Source organism: Phacochoerus africanus, chromosome 11, assembly GCF_016906955.1.
Source record: "Phacochoerus africanus isolate WHEZ1 chromosome 11, ROS_Pafr_v1, whole genome shotgun sequence".
NCBI lineage: Eukaryota > Metazoa > Chordata > Mammalia > Artiodactyla > Suidae > Phacochoerus > Phacochoerus africanus.
The window spans coordinates 89,331,189-89,344,960 of record NC_062554.1 but is presented as its reverse complement, the minus strand read 5'-3'; positions in this window follow the sequence as shown (position 1 = coordinate 89,344,960).

Here is a 13,772-nt window from a genome sequence, read left to right as displayed (position 1 = left end):
ATAACATTCTGACTTTGGATAACAACTGAATGCATTTTAGCAGTACAGCTTTAAAACCAACTTGTTGTGATCGTTTTAAACCATACAGTGGTATCCCCTTAAAAGGAGACCCAAGAGACAATTTAACAATTTTCTCCCAAACCTAAGAGATTTTCAGTACACAGAGAGCCATTTCTAGTTGCTAAGAAACCTGTCTTTAACAGTGACCCTCTTTGATAAACAAAAGCCTCATGAATTATGGTTTCTAATTTTTGGATGTAATTATGACATAGCTTTGCTTCCATTGTAACAATACATTGTACCATCTATACTACTTAATGTCTTAATGCTTTTATTATTTAAGTAAGCAAGTAAATAAATTTGGGTCAGGGCAGTCCTTTCTGAGTCTCAAGAGAGAAAATAAGACAGATAAATGAAAATGTTTGTAACTGTCTCCAATACGGGTCCCTTTAAAAACTCAAAAGGAAGTTCCGAGCAATATGTTTAAATAGAACACACTTTGCATTGACTGACTTGTATTGTCTGTGCCTTTGATCACCATTTAAGAGAACATGGCTTCGGGCCAGCTATAGAACACCTAAAAACAACCCTTGAAAGACTCAAGTGATGTTTTGTCCAGGAAATCAAACACCTAGCCAAAGGGCATCATAAATAAATTTGATCTCTCTTCAGGGGGTGCCCCTGAACAGGCCATTAGAAAGCTTCTCTTTAATTCAACTCATTCTGAGAGGAAACTAATTAAACCTGCTCTCAGATAAAGTTGATTAGGCTGGAAGAAGAGCTGGGAGCTGAGAGACAAGGACTGACACAGCCCTCCAGTGGGGAGAAGGCTGTGGGAAAGTTCTTAGTGCTTGGGTACAAAACGATTCAATAGCAAAACTGAGCCAAGCTGTTGTGAATGTGTGTCATCCTTAGATGAGAAGATAGGAAGGTGCGGGCTGACAGTGGTGCCACTCCTTTCCTGTCCTGCATCCATTTTATTTGGAGAGTTAAAATTTAGGGACAGTTTGGTGCAGCGTGACACCCCTTAAAAGATCTGTCAAGCAGATTAGGTTTTTTCCTTGGCTTTTGTTCCCAGTGTGTTACAGATACTTTCCCTAAAAAGCAATGGAAGTGGGCTACTTAAACATGAAACAACAGGAGTTCCTGTCATGGCTCAGCAGTGACAAACCTGACTCGTACCCATGAGGATGTAGGTTTGATCCCTGGCCTCGTTCAGTGGGTTAAGGATCCAGCATTGCAGTGAGCTGTGGTGTAGGTCACAGATGCGGCTCAGAGCCCCATGTTGCTGTGGCTGTGGTGTAGGCTGGCAGCTACAGTTCCAATGTGACCCTTAGCTTGGAACTTCCATAGGCTGCAGGTGCGACCCTGAAAGAAAAAAAGAAAAAACAAAGCAAAAACATACAATTTATAAGCTTCCGTTTTTCATTATTATATTCGATGTATAAAATTACTCTAAGTTACTACGAAAATGTCCAAATGTGGACTCCCAATTCCTGGGCTCATCTCTTCGAAGATGAACAAGGGGCTACAGACCATGCTTGATGCATCATGATGATACTGGCTAGATTTCTGCTTCAGGCAGACTTCTGTTTAAACCCATTTGTCACTTATTATTTCTGAAACTTGAGGAAGCTCTTTAACAATGCACAAGTAATCACAGAATCAGCACACACTTCCTAATCTTACTAGTATCAGGTATAAGATCCAAGATCCATCTTCTAAATGTTAAAATACTGAGATATCTCTAAATTCATTTATTAGTTTTTGCCACTTGAAATTGCTATCAGAAGAGAGACCTTCTCTAGTTTTCCCCATTTCTTTAACGATGTAATTTTAATTATAGATGCAAATCAAACCAAAGCTTGCTCACACCATATCCCAGGAAGGGTCAAAAGCTAGAAATAGTTGGGAGACTGGAAAAACAGTCTTGTTTCAACAGTACTTAAAATGAGCAACTCAAGTTCCCCAGATGATGTTTTAGGTGACCTCAGGCTGACCTGAGGGGAGAGTAATGAATAGTGGAGAATTCAATAAATATTTGCAGAATGAATGTTAGGAAGAGTAACTTTCTGAGTTGATGACAGATGTGTCCACTGGGTGGAAACATAGATGATATGTTATTTCTTATACATTATTATTTTACTATCTCAAGCATATGGTCTTCAAGTGTACGCTGGCCTCCTAATTGGATCAGGAGTCTTCCAAACATGATTAGCCATGAAACCTATCTTCAAACACAACCTTAAATGGAAGCCCACTGTATAAAACTGATGGAATCACAGTTGTGTTGGTTGAAGCAGTCATAAGTGGAAGAATTACAGCTTGGTCTATTTTGCCTTCCCAATTCAGAATGCCTAGGACACCAGAGCACGACTGGAAAATCTTTGCACTCAAATTCCACTGAACTCCATAGGAAGTCCAAAAGATTAGTCAAGTGAGCGGTCAAGTTGCTGAAAATAGCCAAGCATTGTTCTCATTTATAATAGGCAGGTGTCCCCTGAGCTTTCAGCTCTCTGTTGAGTCAACTCCAAGATATTGCCATTTACTGCCCTGCCTCGCAATAGTCTACTACCATTTTGCCCTGCATGAGACCATCTTTTCTCAGTCATTCTTTAACTCTTTCCTTGTATGCGAGTATGTGAATTCCACCCAATATCTACTCTGCCACAAACTAGCACACTTTTTTATTCAAAAGCCCATAACAGGAGTTCCTGTCACAGCTCAGTGATTAATGAACCAGACTAGTATCCATGAGGACATGGGTTCAGTCCCTGGCCTCACTCAGTGGGTTAAGGATCTAGTTTTGCCTTGAGCTGTGGTGCAGATGGCAAATGCGGCTTGGACACTGCATTGCTGTGGCTGTGGCATAGGCCAGCAGCTACAGCTCCAATTTGACCCCTAGCCTGGAAACCTCCATATGCTGCAGGTATGGCCCTAAAAAGACAAAAATACAAAAAAACAAAACAATAAAAACCAAACCAACCAACCAAACAAACAAACAAAAAAACCCCTAAAACCCATTACAAACTGGACCCCAAGGCTCTGCTATATTATTGGAGCTTGAAGGGTATAGTGGGCAAAGAAAGGTTAGCCAAGTTTTCCATCCTGTCTCTTTCTTGTCTTAGTCTTAAGCAGTATCTCGTGCACCATTTCTCTTGTCAATGATTCCACCTGTGAGTGTCAAGGGAATAAACGCAGCAACATGACTGGGCTTGCATCTATTTCTCTGGAATAAATTCTCTGTAAAAGTCTATGTCTATAGGTCCTCTGAGTATATACCACCACTTCAGGTTCAGTCATGAGTAAAGGCAACGTTTAGAAATCTCATACATTTAGGGATTGGATTGGATTTTTCTTTCACTTTCTGAACTGACAGCTTTTAGTGTATAACTGTAATGGCTCTTGCAACTCAGTTACCTCACTAATTCAATGTGAGTAAAACCAAAATGCAATAGTTACATAATTTTTCCAGAAACATAGAGATGACAGCTTCATTGTATGCATCCAGGATAGATTATCTCTTCAAATGAGTAGCATTAATATGGTCTCCCGGTAACTCCTGCCAGCCATGTTCCCCAACTTTAAAGGACAGTGGGATCTGAGTCAATCTCATACTCATGATTTTAGTCCAAAATGTTTAACCTTGCTCATTTACAAGGTCATATTGTAGAAGCACACAGCAAGCAGGACTCATTTCCTTCCTTAGATATTACCCTTAATAATTTCTGAACTTGCTGTCACATAAACAGTATTTCTGTCAGTCTTAGAAACAACTCTCTTCTAGGGAATTTATTTACACTTAAGCTGGAGATATAGAAATCAAATAATAACATGTTAGGCAACTAAAACAAACTGATGCCTTAAAGTATATTTCTTTTCCTTCTTTTCGGAATTTGGAAGACAATGAAAGACAAATTCTAACCTCTGAGGGTTTTTGTTTTTGTTTTTTTTACATTACTACATGTATCAAAATTCTTAATGATTTCTACAGACTATTAATATGGTATATTAATTCCATAAATACTTTCTTGAAAATTAGCCAATTATTTCAAAAGAATGTTTGGTCATGCATGAATTTAAAACATGACCAAATATCAAATTGTGGAAGATTGGTATTTCTAGAACTGGTCTTCGAATAAACCCGCTAATAAATATGCATTACTTATTGGAGATGAGAGACAGAACGTGATGTTAAACCACAAAAGAACACCCAGACTGTTGAATGAGGCCAGAGACTGTTCTGCAGACTGTAGGTGCTGAATGGAAGAAGCTAATGAGAAAAAGAGTGATTGTGACAAGCAATTATGTCACCTATGTGAACAGCTTAATTTTCTAAATTAGCCACTTTGATAATTATGACATCTCATTTGTCTTTTAATTCCATGAGCCCTGAAGTTTACCTTTGATTTTTTTCCAATCAGATAAGAGGCTTTGATAAGCCAAGGGTCTATTATGTGTCTGAAAAATTCAGATTTCAGGCTGATTGGCCTTGCTTTTTGCTTGAGCCGGAGCAAACAGCTCTCTCCATGAGAGCTCTCCAAGCCTGGCTTTCCTCACTTCTGTTTGCAATAGTGATGGGCAAAGAGCAGGGAGGGGGAGGGAGATTGCAAAGCAAATTAACAGTGTCAACAAGACTGAAGGGAAAACTGTCCAGCCTACTCCAGAGGAAAGGCAAACTGTTTTTCAAGTACATTAAAAATCACTTTAGTGGGGTCCACTTTCCATGCATGCCCCCCAATTACTAAGCTAATTACAAATTATTCTGATGTCCTCATTATAGGACTTTCAATTTCTTGAGCAGCCTACGTGTTCTTCTAGTTATTGTATAGACGTGGGAGGTTAGCAAAAATGTTGGGGCCTGAATAGCTGGGTATGTCAGGAAGATGGATTACTTGAATGGGAAATCCCAATGACCACTGCCAATTGGATTTCCAACGCCGAGTTATATATGAAGTGAAGAAGTCCCAATTTAATCAGTTTGCAGGAACTTTAGTAATCAACTGGGCCCTGTGACCTCTCTTACTTGAGTGTGCGTGTACTTGGCAGAAGGACGCCAAGAAGAACCAAGCCGGATGAAAGAGTAATTGGTTTACTCCATGACAGGGATCTGCTCATATGCTCTTCAGAGATAAGGGCCTAAGATGGGTGTTCCGATCAGAGTGTGGTATGAAGCACTCAGAGGACTCAGGAAATGAGGCCCTCATGTAACAGTAGGGCCAGAGACTGTTTGTTTGTGTTAACAGATAGGGCAGCGGCTTAAGAAGGTAGCCCACAGCAATCAAGAATGGCTTGACTGTTTACACACTCACACACACACACAATCATATATATATATATATATATATATATATATATATATATATGAGCCACACATTATATATATATATATATATATATATATCCCTACATCCCATCATGGCCTGATAATAAATAGATAACACCTCTCCTACTTTCTGCATATTCCCAAGGCTGTACATTATCTTTCCTTTTCCTTTCCAATTCAGGGCTGCCCTTCTGGTTTACTTGAGCCTGATCTGTGCCTGAGCCTCCCATATCTTAGGATAAGTATTAAATTGATAAATTAGAACCAGGGCTTCCCAAAGCTGAGTAATCAGATTCACTGCCTACTTTCCCCTCCCCAACCCCCAAAAGACACCCAGGCATCATCAGCCTTAAATGGAGAATCCTGGTTATCCCCGCAGCGGTCTGAATCCTTCTGAGTCTTTGGGACTGTGCTGAGATAGTCTTGGGCTTTTGCGGAACTCTGCACTCGTGCCTACTCGGAACACAGCAAGTGTCTTGGATAAATCCCCAGCAATATAAGGCAGGCTGAGAGTCATCATCACCACTGAGATTAGAAAGAGATACCCTGCACAAAGACAGGAAGAAAACAATCTGAATCAGGATTTTTAACCAATCCATTCTCTCCCTTTTTATTATATTGAAAGCATCTCTAGGAGTTCCCATCGTGGCTCAGCAGAAATGAATCTGACTAGTATCTATGAGGATGCAGCTTCGATCCCTGACCTTGCTCAGTGGGTTAAGGATCCGGTGTTGCCACAAGCTGTAGTGTGGGTCTCAGACATGGCTCAGATTCCATGTTGCTGTGGCTTTGGCTTAGGCCAGCGGCTACAGCTCCAATTCGACTCCTAGCCTGGAAACCTCCATATGCTGCACATGTGCATGGGTGCAGCCCTAAAAAGACAAAAAGAAAAAAAAAGAATATCTCTAAAGCCACTTTATAAATATAACTGTCCAACTTATAATTAGCTTATTTATCATTTCATTTTAATAGGTTATTAATATTTTTATTAAGATATACATGTAGCAAAATTCACCTTTTTTACTGTACTGTTTGGTAAGACTTGATAAATGCATGCAATTACATAACTAGATATAGAACTGCTCAATATGTAGAACAATTACATCACCACAGAAAATTTGCCCATGTCCCTTTGCAGTCAATCGCTTCCCTCACCCCCAACCTCTGACAAGCACTGATCTGTTTCCTGCCCCTGGAGTTTTGTTTTTTCCAGAATGCCATAAAAATGGAATTATACAGTATATGGCCTTTGAACTTGGCACAATGCATTTGGGATTCCCCCATGCTGTTGTGTGTATCTATAGTTCATTCCTTTCTATTGATGAGTATTATTCTGTTGCATGGCTGAACCACAGACTGGAGGATTTTTTGGTTGTTTGCATTTCTTGGGGATTACAAATAAAGCCACCATAAGCATTTGCATATTTGAATCAGGGTTCACTGAGAGATTCAGTGTCTAGATTTTAGGATTTATGCCAACAGCTGCCCTTTCCACAAAATGACTCATCCTAGCCCCTGATCACAATCTTCCCTGGATACTGGTTCTTCCAGGTTTCCAGGAGAGACTTCTTCTACTTCTTATACAAAAGTTCTTAAAATTCACATTAGAGAAAGTCTTGGTATCTTTTGTTTTCCCAGTACTTAAGAAATACAAGCAACTCAGTAATATTTACTTATTGCCTTAGCCACTTTTTTTTTTTTTTTGGACCATGGCATGCAGCGGCTTGATGTGGGATCTCAATTCTCACACCAGAGATTGAACTGGACTGCAGCAGTGAAAGCGCCGAATCCCAACCCTAATCCCTAGACCACTAGGGAACTCCCTAGCTACATTTTAAAAAGAAACCTCCTCCTTACTTGTTGAGGATTCCCACAGCTTGAGCTCGCCTTTCCTCCTTCATACACTAGCTGTAGGGTGGAGTACGCTCTTGACATTTAAATGAATGCCCCTGGGGAGAGACGCTAGCTCTTACTTTGGTTTAGGATATTTTCAATTTCCAGGCAAGATGAAAATTTTATTGTTTCTGAAAATCACATAAATGAAAGCTAAGAGGGAGAAAATGTCTACAAAGAATGTTCATGGATAAACTGAGAGATTTTGAAATCACAGAATAGATCTACCTTTTTAGAGCTGATCCCAGCTTTAAGGAAAGGCAGTATGAGAACATCTCAATCAATAAACTGTCTATATCAGGCTCTGGATATTCACCTCCATAATCAGCATTTCTTTCAGAAAGCATTTACCATGAGCTTTTTTCAACATATTTAAACTGTCCCCCTTTCAGCAGCATATCTATTGCATCAAAGGAGGTACGGCCTGGTTTTATTTTTGATGCTAGTTTTATTTTATTGGAGGGTAATGCCTACCCTTCCTCCATGTATTTGGGGTGGGGGCTATGAGGGGTCAGTGGAAAAGAGGGAGGCCTGTTAATTTTTTCACGAGATCATTTTTCCCTTGACATGCAATTTGATGGTTAACAATTTTTCTGAAAGTCAAAAGGAGTACTACGTTCCCTAATTTTCACAGTGCTATAAATAGCCCCTCACAAAGCATAATTGTATAAAAGAGATGACACTTCTTTATGAGAGAGTTTTCACTGGAAATATAAAAGGAGGTCAGAACTCTTATGTGAGACATGTATTTTCAAGTATTCATAAAAATAGAAATCATCAGCAGTGGGAAAATTCTTCATGATAGACAGTCACACATAGGATACTGGAGCCAAAGCCATTTTCACAGGCGCCAACTGTAGTTTGAATGGAACCCAGCCAAGAAGCGGCTGCTGGGCATTTAGCTCAAGTGCCAATAAAAGGGAAGAGTACGTACATACACACACACACACACACACACACACACACACACACACACACACACACTCCAGCTTGTAGAGGTATGTGCCAGAAACATTTTCCGGCTTCTGCCATCTGGGTCCTGCAGCCATCAATCAGGTCCTTGGGTGACTCCAGCTGCTGAGTCCTGCTCTTAGAGGTGGAATAATGTGGGACAAATGAAGGAGAAAGGATTAGGAGAGCACTGACGACAGCTGGAAGGAGCGGCTAGGCAGCATGTAGGTAACATCACGTCCCCACTTCCTTTGTCATAACTTGGGTGCTATGAAAACTTAAGATGTCCACTTGGCTGGGAAGTGACTGCACACACATTTTAACCATTTTTATCAGAGTTCCCATCGTGGCTCAGCAGTTAACAAACCCAACTAGTATCCATGAGGACATGGGTTTGATCCTTGGCTTTGCTCAGTGAATTAAGTCACAGTAGGTCACAGACATGGCTCGGATCCCGCATTGCCATGGCTGTGGCATAGGCCAGCGGCTACAGCTTGAATTTGACCCTTAGCCTGGAGCCTCTATATGCCACGGTGTGGCCCTAAAAAAACAAAAGACAGGAAAAAAAATCATTTTTACTATTTCTAAATCACCAGAGATGTACAGGAAAGTGTATAAAACCCTTGAAAAGGACAAGGCCCCTGCCCCACTGGGTTGATGGGCTTGCAAAGGAGAATGTATGGAAAGCATATTGTTAATTATTGACAAAATCATGTATGGTCCTGATATGGAGCCTCTATGGATGGAATCCCGACCGTGTGCTGGGCACCCAGTGGGGTCTTTGTGTAAACTTTTAAACCTGACAGCACCCCATGAGCAAAGTATTCTCAGCAGCCTCATTTTACAGATGAGTGACCTGATCTGAGCAGGGTTCAGTGACCTGCTCAATACTCCACAACCTGAGAGGGAGGAGGGATGTGACTCCAGGTTGCATCATATTTGAGAATCTACACTCAACCCCTGGGTATTATCTTTCCATGCGACTGTGTGGAGTCAATCCTCTGTTGCCTAAAGAAGTCCCTGAAACTTTCTGATATTTTGTGTTTACAATGAGGGGCGGATAGAACATGGGAGCCTAGACTGTCACGCTGGGGTCACCCATGCCCATGAGTCTCTTCCACCTAGTTTTTCGTGAGATGGCTCTATTCTAATGCCTTCTAGAGGAGGCATGGGAGTTGGACGCCTCTTCCGGATCACGGTGATTACATTGCCCCAGCATCTCACATCATTAAGGCCACACATCAGGCCCTTGGATGTTTCACCCCCTCCTGGAGAGAGGGTGAAGCATGGCCATTCACTTCTTTTTTCATCCTCAGGATGAGCGTCAGGGCTGGAATGAAAGCTGAAAGTTAAGATTACCTCCTGGCTGTGCATGTTGCTGTCTCTTAGCTTCCAGTGCCTGGACCCTCTCCCTGGATTACTTCCTGCTACATTTTCATGTAACAAAGTGGGGAGGGGGGAGGAAGAAGAGAAAACTACATAGGGTCAGATTCTCCTTCACCTCATCACTGGGTTCATTTCTTCCAGGCTCAGAACTCCCTTTGTCATCAGGCAGAAAGGGAGCCTGGCGGGGAACAAGGGAAAAAGAACAGAATGGGGCCTGAGGTAATTTATAACCACAGGCAACTAGATCATTTTATACCAAAATGGTACTTTCTCAAAATCTCATCATTCATACCAGAAGTCTTTCTTATGGAGTAATATTCCTGTGCTTATGAAAACATTGCGTGCAGTTGAACTTGCTTAATCGGTGATCATTTTGCCTCTCTGAAGATTTGAGGCAAGGGTATTATGCCATTATGGTGTTAAAACGCATCAGTGACTTGATCATTTAAAATGCTTTAATAAAAATGAATTCTGTTAGCTGATTCTGATTATCCAGCGCCAGACTTTATGAGCTTTTAAGACATTTTCCAGTTGTCAGATATTTTTCTGTGAGGCATTTAAATATTTAGATTCCATTCTTTCTGGGTACTCCAAATACAGGAAACAGCTATCTTAATAGCAGAAATATTAACAGGATTGTTCTGTGGCCTGTCTTCCCTAATGGCCTCTGAAAATCAAATCATATTCCTTGATTATGCATCAAACCTTTTTGCTTGAAGTGAAGTAGCAGGTGAAGACCTAGCTCTGGGCAGGTTAGGTGTTTGTTAAAGAAATACATTATTATGGCCAATTAGGGAGAGCAGAAAACGGCTCACCGGACCCACTCTAGGCCTTCTCCAAGAGGAGAGACTATTAAAGAAGGACACTCTGTGTGACATTCAAGTCTGCATTTAACTATGTGTGTTTATCATGCGTTCCTTGACCTGTTCGGCAAAGCTCCTCGCTTGCAGACCTGAACAAGCATGGCATGCACTCACGCAGATTTTCACTGTAAAGTAGTAGGAATCCTGCAGGTGGAAAAATGCATTTTGATAGATCAAGCAATTTATGCTTTCCTGTACAAGTATTTTCTTTTTCCCTGAATCTTTTCTCCGTTTCAGCTAGGCTATGAAAAATCGATTTCCTCAAGGGTGGGGCTCTTGCCATAGTAAAGTAGCTAAAAGGCGTGTCATGCTCCAAAAAGAAGACTCAAGGTTTGGGCTGGAGGAAGCCTCCCCCCCCGCAACCCCCCCAGCTTCACACTCACCCCCAACAGCATATAAAAACTCGTAGGCTAGAGGGAGAGCAGAGAAGGGTCACGAGGGTCCATATGGAGCGGGGGCAGAAGCAGGGTAGAGAATACCCCCCACATCGCCCTCCCTTTGGCCCCCCCTCAGGCCACAGAGGCTTCCCAGGCTTGCAACCAGTGCAGTTATGCAGGACCCTGAGCTTAGAAAGATCCCATACTTAGGAGTTCATGCTCTACTGCTGTTGTCTTAAGTTTCTTTTTTTGTTTGTTCAATGCGGTTAGCCAGCTAGCGCTGCTGGGACAACAGAGCAGGTGCTGTGACCTGGGCCCTTGCTCCCACTTCCCGTTGCCTCCATCCTACCTCTCAGGGATGGGCTACCAGACACACCCCTCCTTCACTCCCTAGCGACCCGTGCTTCGCCAACCTCTGCCTCCCCATCTCCCGGCAACTTCCACTGCCTTCCACCCCCAGTGGGCACCTGGGTCCTTGCCATGTTGTCTGTGCCCTGTGGATCCTCCACGTGGGCATGGGGGTGGTCTCTCAGCCCTGGATCTGGCAATACCAGGTACATTTGGCAGGAGCTCTGAGCTGAGACGCCTGTCACCCATGCCCTAGCCAGGTACAGAGCCCATGCTGGCATGGGTTGCACCCTTTGGGGAGTTGTTGTCCATTTTGGGTTGGAGCGGCAGGTCCTTAGGAAGGAGAGACAGGATTCCCCATCTCTAGCCAGGCAGGACCTGTCAGTCTGGCTGCTGATGGGAGGGGAGCCTGGCAGCAAGAGGGCTGCATGTGCACGTGTGTGCACCAAGTCTGGGCAGAGGCGCAGCGCCCAGCAGCCTGCACTCTCCCAGGAATATCCCTGAGCCCTAGGGAGCATGCCACCAAATAGCAAATAAAAGTTACCATCACAGGTCCAGAAAGAGATGGCAGAAGAGCATAAAAGGTTACATACTAGTATCTTTATATATCAGTACCTTTTTTCCTACTTTTTAAATGTGGGGCAGGCACTTTCACTTCCCACCAGGCCCCACATATGATGTAGCTGGCCCTGCCTCTCAGTGGTCCCAGGACTTCCAGGTACATGAACTGCCAGAACAGGTGACCCCTGCTAGTTTCCTGGAATGCTGCTCAGTTCCCAGCAGGGCCCCAAAGCCTAGATGGGTGGTGGTGGTGTAGAAAGAAAAATCCCCTCTACTCCAATCCATTCTCTGGTATAAAGAAAACTAACCAGATCACCATGACAGAACACACCGACACTTCCCTCCAAGCCAAATACTGGTAGGCAGGCTCTCCCATCACACCTGCGTCTCCATATGTCTCTTGATGTTTATTACTGGAGTAGTAAGTATGATTGAAGAGTATTTTATTTCTTGGTAACTTTTTTTCCCCTCTGAAGATAAGACAAGATAGGACTTGTTCCCTATTTATCTAAAGCATGTGGAGAAAATTAGTGAGATCACAAAGGCCCCAAGTCCAATACCTCAAAGGACAGTTTCTTGATTGATGGGTCATTAACATATGTTTGGTTATTGAGCACCAAGGATGTAGGCAGCATCTGGGAGACTAGAGGAGAAACAGGGCAGGTGGAGGGTATTAGTTTTCTATTACTGCATCACGAATTACTATAAATCCATGCCTAACATTGCACACATTTATCAACTCACAGTTTCTGTGGCCCAGGGGTCTGGGCACAGCTTAGTTGGGTTCTCTGCTCAGGGTCTCCTAAGGCTGCAGTCAGGGTGATGGCCAAACTATGTTCTCACCTGGAGGTTTGATTAGGGAAAGATCTCTTTCCCAGATCCCTACAGTGGTTGGCAGAACCCATCATCTTGTGATTCTAAGATTGAGGTCCCTGTATTTATTTTGGTTGGCTGTGGACTAGTGAGCCCCTCAACAAGGAAAGACAGCTACAGTTCCCTGCCAGGGCCCCGTGCAAAGCAGTTCACACATGGCTATTTGCCTGTTTAAGGCCAGAAGAAGAATCTCCTTCCTCTATCCCATCACTTTTGCCATATTGGCTGGAAGGTCAAGAGCAGGAGTTAGAATTACACTGATAAGACACCAGGGAGCAGAGATTACCAACTCTCTTAGAATTCTGCCTACCACATCCAGGATATGGTTCCTTCCCGCAGTGAGCTTGTTTGTAGAACAGAAAGAGACTCACGGACTTTGAAAAACTTATGGTTACCACAGGGGATAGGTGAGGTCCCCCCCCCCCAAAAAAAGGCATCTGAAAAGAGAATGGATGTGTGTATGATTGAATCACTTTGTTGTACAGCAGAAATTATCACAACTTTGTAAGTCAACTATAGCTCAATAAAACTCAAAAAATTATAGTTAAAATGAAATTGGAAAAAAAAAAAGTGAGCTTGCATTTTAGCTGGGGAAATAGGACCAATGCTTCTGAATCACTGAGACATGAAGCTAAATGCTTCTATGGCTTCCAGAAAGAAATTCTCTCCCACCGCTTACCCCATCCTAGCTCTCCCTTAATAACTCCGATAAGGATTAATGAAAGAGTGATTGTAAAGCACTCAAATGCAAGTAGATAACTTAATTGTTTGCACCACCAGATGGGTCTTGATAAATTACCTTCTCTGGCGCAGTAGATTATTCTACTCTTATAACTTAAAAGGAGAAAAGCTTCTGTGTCCTTATGCCCAGGCCCATGGAACACTCCAAAGGAAGCTGAGTAATGCTATTTTCTCTGCTTGCCATCTGCAGCTGCTCCTTTCTACAACCATTACAACGAGGGCAGGGAGAAGGAAAGAGCCCACTGGCCCACTGATGCCCAGTAGGGACTGGGATCCAGCTGTCTCTAGAGAGACTGCATCCCGCACTTGGTGGAAGCAGGTCTGGGATTGGGGACAGGATCAGAATTCTCCTGCCAGGCCAGGGAACATTGCAGCATTGCAGAGATGTCATGCCAAGTGCCCAGAAGATGGAGAACATTCCTGAGTAGTAAAAATGGAGAGGGCCTACAATGT